At 36.0% G+C, this 6,480-nt stretch overlaps 1 pseudogene; it reads left to right on the top strand.

Annotated features, from left to right (window-relative positions):
• The first annotated feature begins 4,991 nt into the window (after positions 1-4,991).
• On the top strand, positions 4,992-5,660 carry LOC101435942 (vasculin pseudogene; annotated as a pseudogene).
• Positions 5,661-6,480: the final 820 nt, after the last annotated feature.

The following is a 6,480-nucleotide window of genomic DNA, read 5'->3' as shown; positions in this document are numbered from 1 at the left end:
CACTGTAATACTTTCAAATGAAAAAAATTAGAAAAGGTAATAGCCCTATATTATTATGAAAGACAACTAGGTAATTAAGAATCTAACCAGAGGCGGCAGACTTGGCCCAGTGGTTAGGGAGCCTGTCTACCACATGGGAGGTCCGCAGTTCAAACCCCGGGCCTCCTCAACCCCTGTAGAGTTGGCCCACGTGCAGTGCTGATACATGCAAGGACTGCCCTGCCACACAGGGGTGTCCCTGTGTAGGGGAGCCGCACAAGGGGTGTGACCCATAAGGAGAGCCGCCCAACCCCAAAGAAAGTGAGGCCTGCCTAAGAATGGTGCCACCTACACAGAGAAATGATACAATAAGATGACACAGCAAAACGAAACACAGATTCTGTGCGGCTGACAACAGAAGCAGACAAAGAAGACACAGCAAATAGACACAGACACAGAGGACAGACAAGTGGGGTGGGGGGAAGAGGAGAGAAATAAATAAATAAATCTTAAAAAAAAAATAATCTAACTAGGAAGCTGAAAGCCTTATACTTTAATATTTAGTACATGGGGTCTTTAATGCAATTAATTATTTATACAAGTTACAGAATTACTAAGAGATTTGACAGTGAAGCCATCCAGAGATTAGAAACAACATGAAGTCATGCCAACTTTAGGCCTGCGAAACACAGAGTTATTAGTAGTTTTGTCAGATATCAGGGGTATGAGTCACCCAGTGGTAGTTTGGACCATGCAAGTCAGCTTTGGCAGAATCTGGAGCCATAGAGAATCTATAGCTGGAGAGGAGAGAGAGAAGAGACACTAGCTTTTTCTTCCTCTTCCCTAATATTCTTCTGCTAGAGTCTTCCATTAACCAAACCCAAATTGAAATCAGATGATCTGTGATCCTGGGAAACATAGTCTGCAAAGTCCATCCCTCCTGCAGTGCATTGAAGAGGAGACTGTAGAGGATATGCCTGAAGGGGAACAGATCTAAGCTTGACATAACTTCACAACTAAAACACAAGTAATGATACACTTATAGATGAGATTAATATACACTTCCTACTTGATTAAACAAGGTCTCATTGGAGTTCAGGAATAGGAACCTGACTAGGAATGGCCTTGAGCTGTAGCAATTTTTGGATCTAAGTACGGTTCAGGATAAGTTATTTAAGAATATATGAGTGCATTTGGCAATATTAATGTGTCCACCCCAATTAATTTGTAGTTTCATCCTTCCACAATGTCCTCCTTTATTGCCACCTTTTATCATATCTGTTATAAGGAACCATTTATTCCATGGTACCTGCAAGTGTTTAAGCCCAAGAAATGTCATTAATCAATATCACAAGATGCCTGGAGGCCAGAGACCATCTTCCCTTGGTTTCTAAGCATAAAACTCAGGAGGCACAAGTGATGGAAAGACTGAATTCATTCAAGAGACCAAGGTGCACCTGAAGGAACTGATAGAAATTAGTGTGCTATAAACAGACAGCATCTTCAAGAGAGATATACTCAAGAATTTCCTTGCAGGCTTCCCATCTGCCAGGATAAGAAATGCAAAGGACCTGCTGTAATTATAGCCAACATTCAGCTGAGCCTCAAGATGGACAGGAAAACAATCCATCTGCAAAGGTAGGAAAACCAGGTTGCAGGGAGCAGTACTGTGGTTGAGGTGAGATCGATGGAGACTCTAGGTCAAATGTTCAGTAATGAAGACCCATTCCTTGTGGTTGCCTGAAAGATTGTTCAACCTCTTGATTTTACAGAAGTAAGTGTAGAAGGATACCAACTAAATGTTCAAGCTAAGATTTACATATTGTTCATAACTATTACAGTGTGAACAAAATCCAGGATCAAGTATCAGCCTGCAAAGGTTAAAATCAGTATTACCCACATTATTTGAATACTTAATATCGCCTTATCTCATCATAGACTGAAATTTAAACCAAAATTATTCATTAATTTCAAATTTAGTTTTGTTAGGATGCCTTTCCAGATTCTACACATATTCAAAAGTACCCTTCCTTTACAAAGATAACCTGATATTGTGAACCCTGAGTTATATATAAAAGTTTGTGAGAAGCAAAAATTAATGCCAATTTATTGTGAAATTGAGAACTATATTATGGTCTTTTTGGAAGATTCTGATTAGCCATTATAAATGAGCACAGAAGTGGATGTAGCTCAGGTGACTGGGCTCCCACCTACCACATGGAAGGTTGCGGGTTCAGATCCTGGTGCTTCCAAAAGAAGACAGCAAGCTAGCATGATGGGCAGGTGCAGCAGACTGACACAACAAAAGACACAAGATAAAACACATAATGAGAGACACAACGACACAAAGAGCAGAGAATCTTGGCGCTTCCGAAAGAAGACAGCAAGCTGACATGATGGGCATGTGTGGCGAGCTGATTCAAATGAGAAAGGAGGGGAGGAAAAACATGAGATTTACAACAAAGCAGGCAGCAGAGATGGCTCAAATGATTAAGCACCTTCCTCCCACATCAGAGGTCCCAAGGTCAGCTCTTCATGCCTCATAAAAAAACAAGGAAGATGAACAGACACAGCAAGTAAAAACCAACAAGGCGATGGAGAGAAATAAATAAATAAAATAAGTCTTTAAAAAAACATTAAGATTAACCCCCCCCCCAAAAAAAACTTAACGATTTAACTTGACTGTACTTTGTAAAAATGGTGATTTCTTGCCCTGTAATTTAGTTGACTTTAGGAAGATAAAGACTTTGCCTTTTTTAACTCCATGTGTTACATTCTAATACAGCACCAGCTTTGTTCACAACTTTCTTCATTCTGCTCTGTCAGCCAGTTAACTCAATGTCTCCTTGATATCATATCTATAAGCTCTACAATTGTGAAAACATAAGAGAGGTTAAATATGTATGTTGCCTTCCTGACAGGGGGCCCGGACTTCATATTGGTTATCTGCTCCTATGTTCTTATCCTTCTCGCTGTCTTCAATCTCCAATCCAAGGCTGCCTGCCTTAAGACCCTAAGTACCTGTGTCTCCCATGGGTGGGTCATCTTGGTGCTTTATACACTAGCCTTTTTTTTCCTTTTTCACTCACAGGTTTGGCCAACACATTGCTCCACATATCCACATTTTTGTGGTCAATATAAATCTTCTTATTCCACCCATGATGAATCCCATTATTTATGGTGTTAAATCCAGGAGGATCAGGGGGGGGATTCTTTAAATTCTTAACAATCAAACATGTTCAGGTTTGGTGGAATTTGTGTTTCCTCAGTTCATCAACAAAGATAAGGGTTTTATTAAAGGACACGAAATTTAAAGTAAGTCAGCATTACCTTAAAGTGGAAAACTTTTCAGTTAAATTTCAGATTGAAATAGTCTAGCAAAGTACAGTACACTGACTCCTATAAGCAGTTGCAAGTGCAGAAGATACATAAGAATTAGAAAAAAAATTAGAGAAAAATTTAGGTATTAGTATTCATCTTTCTCAACCTAGTATTTGGTATTGCCTTTGGAACTTATTAAACAATAACTAAATTTCTATTGAGAGATAACCATAACCATCTTTTGTTGCCTTTGCAGATTGTGACTCCCAAAAGCATAAGTTCAAGAGTGGATATATTAATCCTTGTAAAAATTTTTCACCAAAGACTCACTCTCCAAAGATGCAACATTTGTTCTCAAGTTATTAATCAGTTAATGGTCAATGAAATGAGAGTAGAGAATAATATTTGCAGTCAGAAATACTGGAAATAAAATATATTTTGCATTTCCTTAAATAACAGTGGTAGACATGTGTGGGAAACTAATGTACAAGTTTTACAATAGATTTAAAGTTAAAATTAAATTTTCTCCTACTCTACCACCTGGCAATCTCCAAAAACAAGCATCATCAGTGGATTCTCATAATCTGGGTTTTACAACTAACTTGAATTTCTACCATTTCTTTTGTAATTTTCAGAGAATTTAATATGTTTTTGATAACACAGATTAGATGAGACTTCTTTCTCAGTTCAGCAGTGTATTTTTAATATAATGATATATTTTGAGTTTTTCATATTGGTTTATGCAGATCTATCTCATTTCTCAGAATTACTATATTAAAAAGAATATATTGGAATTTATTTAAGAATTAACGTATTATTTTAAATGTAAATAGTTTTCAAATTTTCTTACCAATAATGCTACAGAAATATTGTATTACATGTGTCTGGTTTCTATATTTCTAGAATTCAGATTAAATTCCTAGAAAAAGGCATTCCTGAGACAAAGGGTAGGGATAATTTAAATACTGAAATACTTTGCAAAACTACCTGCAAATTATTATAGCAATTGTAGTCCCACAAAAGGCAAATGTAAGACTTGCCTGCCAACAATGTATATTATCACTCTTATTAATTGTTGGCAACCTGATATATAAATTAATAGCAATTATTTTCAATTTCTTACATTTTCCTATTTTTTTTCTCATGTTATTCATTTTCTTATTAAATTTTTGTGATTTCTGTGTATTAAGGAATTGAACCTATGGTCTACTGAAGTCTATTTCTTCATTTTATCATGAAATTTAAACTGCATGTATTATATATTTTTAACGTTGTAAAGTTTTGCTTTTATGCAATCATTTTTTACATATTATAACTCCAACTATATTATAGACTAAAATACCTATGAAACATTTTCAAATGCTGGGTAGAGATATCAACCACATCCCCAAAAAATAATAAGAAAAGAAGAAACAAATCACATATCAAAATGTAAGTGAAAATAAGTACTCAGGAAGTTATTTGACAAACTTGGTTAACTTAAAATTACTTTTGCAAGGCCTATCAAAATAGGAGAACCTTTTATTAGATCATCATGTCATGCAGATAATAGGTAAGGCTTCCTACCCCCCAGCTCAGGGTTTAGCAATGAATTGTGCCTTTGCACTGAGTAAAAGATTGAAAAAATAACTTTTCTTTAGAAATTGTAATCACAAACCCAACTCATTGTGAATTCTAACATAAATTTACATATGGATGACTGGCAATTTAATGCTTCCAAATCAACTGTCAAAATTGTTAGTTCATCAACAAATTCAGTGAAAGAATGTAACTGCTCAAATTCTTCACTTGTTGACAAAATCAACAGCCTTATCTAACCAAACATACACAAATGTGCACTGATGGAAGAGTGTATTTTTGAAAACATTGAAAAGGGACAGGGTAGAAGAGGAACATGAAGATGAAAGCTACACTGCCTCAGAGAAGGATGATGACTCATTTAATATACAAAACAGCAATAGTACAAATCAAGAGAGGGATATAAACTGAAACTTTGATGAAAATGACATTCCACAATGCTTGGGTGATTTCTCAACAGATCATTCGGTCTTTCACTTTTCACAAACTCATGGTCTTTCAAGTTCAACTGAGGCAGAACACAAGTTGTTAAAGGAGAGAGGCAGGCAGGAAAATATTGAAAATGAAATATGTGCTCCATTAGCTGAGGATTAAATGAGAGAATTTCAAGTTATAAGCACACAGTTACAGAAGAATGGTCTAAGTAAGAATGGTATTTTGAAAAATGGCCTGATCTGTGACTTCAAGTTTGGACCCTGGAAAACAACACTTTCATATCCACTATTGAGAATGAAGAAACAGACACAAGTAACAATGACACATCAGATGGTGACGATGTGTAAAGGATTTCCTAAAAGCATGAGAAATTTTGGTGTAACACATCTCTCATCTCTCTTAAGTTTCGGGGTGAACTGTAAAAATGGAGCACTGTAATTTATGTAGTAAAATGCCCCACTAGAAGATGATTTCGGGGGGGAGACTTCAATATGAAGAAAACCATGAATGTTGTGTTGGGCTGCATTGAACATTACTTCTTTTTAAATGAATGTTGTAGAAATGAGAACTTGGGTTAATCCAACATTGACTTTCTTCATCATTGCAACATTCCTCTGACTAGCAATGTGACAATGTAACAAATGAGATTTTCTCATTTAATAATAAAAAATTGTGTTATGTTTGCAAACCTTCATCTTAAAATGGCAAGGTCTTAAGAAAAAAGGCAGTTTACACTGTTTTGCTTGCAGAATTATATTTTTTTTCATACGATGGAAATCCTTAAATCCACTTTGTGCACCCTCCTTCCCCCCCACAAAAGAATATATAGCATGTTGGTTAAAACTGAAGCACAGTGCACTAAAATATTAATTTCCCAATCTCAGCTGTGGTACTAGTTACCCATTAAAACATAAATTGCTCTTTTGCCCTTTGTACTACAGTAATGTTGCAGGAAGGACTTGCCACACTTTCTTACAAATTTAAATGCTTTATTTGGGTATGTTGTCAGACCAGGATTTTCAGAGTGGATGGAAAAGATACTGTGGGCAAACTTATTTTGATAAATTGCACGTGGAGAAAAACTAATCACATTGCCTGGATCCATCTACAAAATGGAAATAAGCTGAGTTTTGAGAATATTGTCTTTCTTTGTGATGCTCAAGGTAT

The sequence above is a fragment of the Dasypus novemcinctus genome, chromosome 10 (assembly GCF_030445035.2).
Source record: "Dasypus novemcinctus isolate mDasNov1 chromosome 10, mDasNov1.1.hap2, whole genome shotgun sequence".
NCBI classification, from domain to species: domain Eukaryota; kingdom Metazoa; phylum Chordata; class Mammalia; order Cingulata; family Dasypodidae; genus Dasypus; species Dasypus novemcinctus.
Note: the sequence above shows the minus strand (reverse complement) of the source record. Positions and strands in the feature narration are given on the sequence as shown.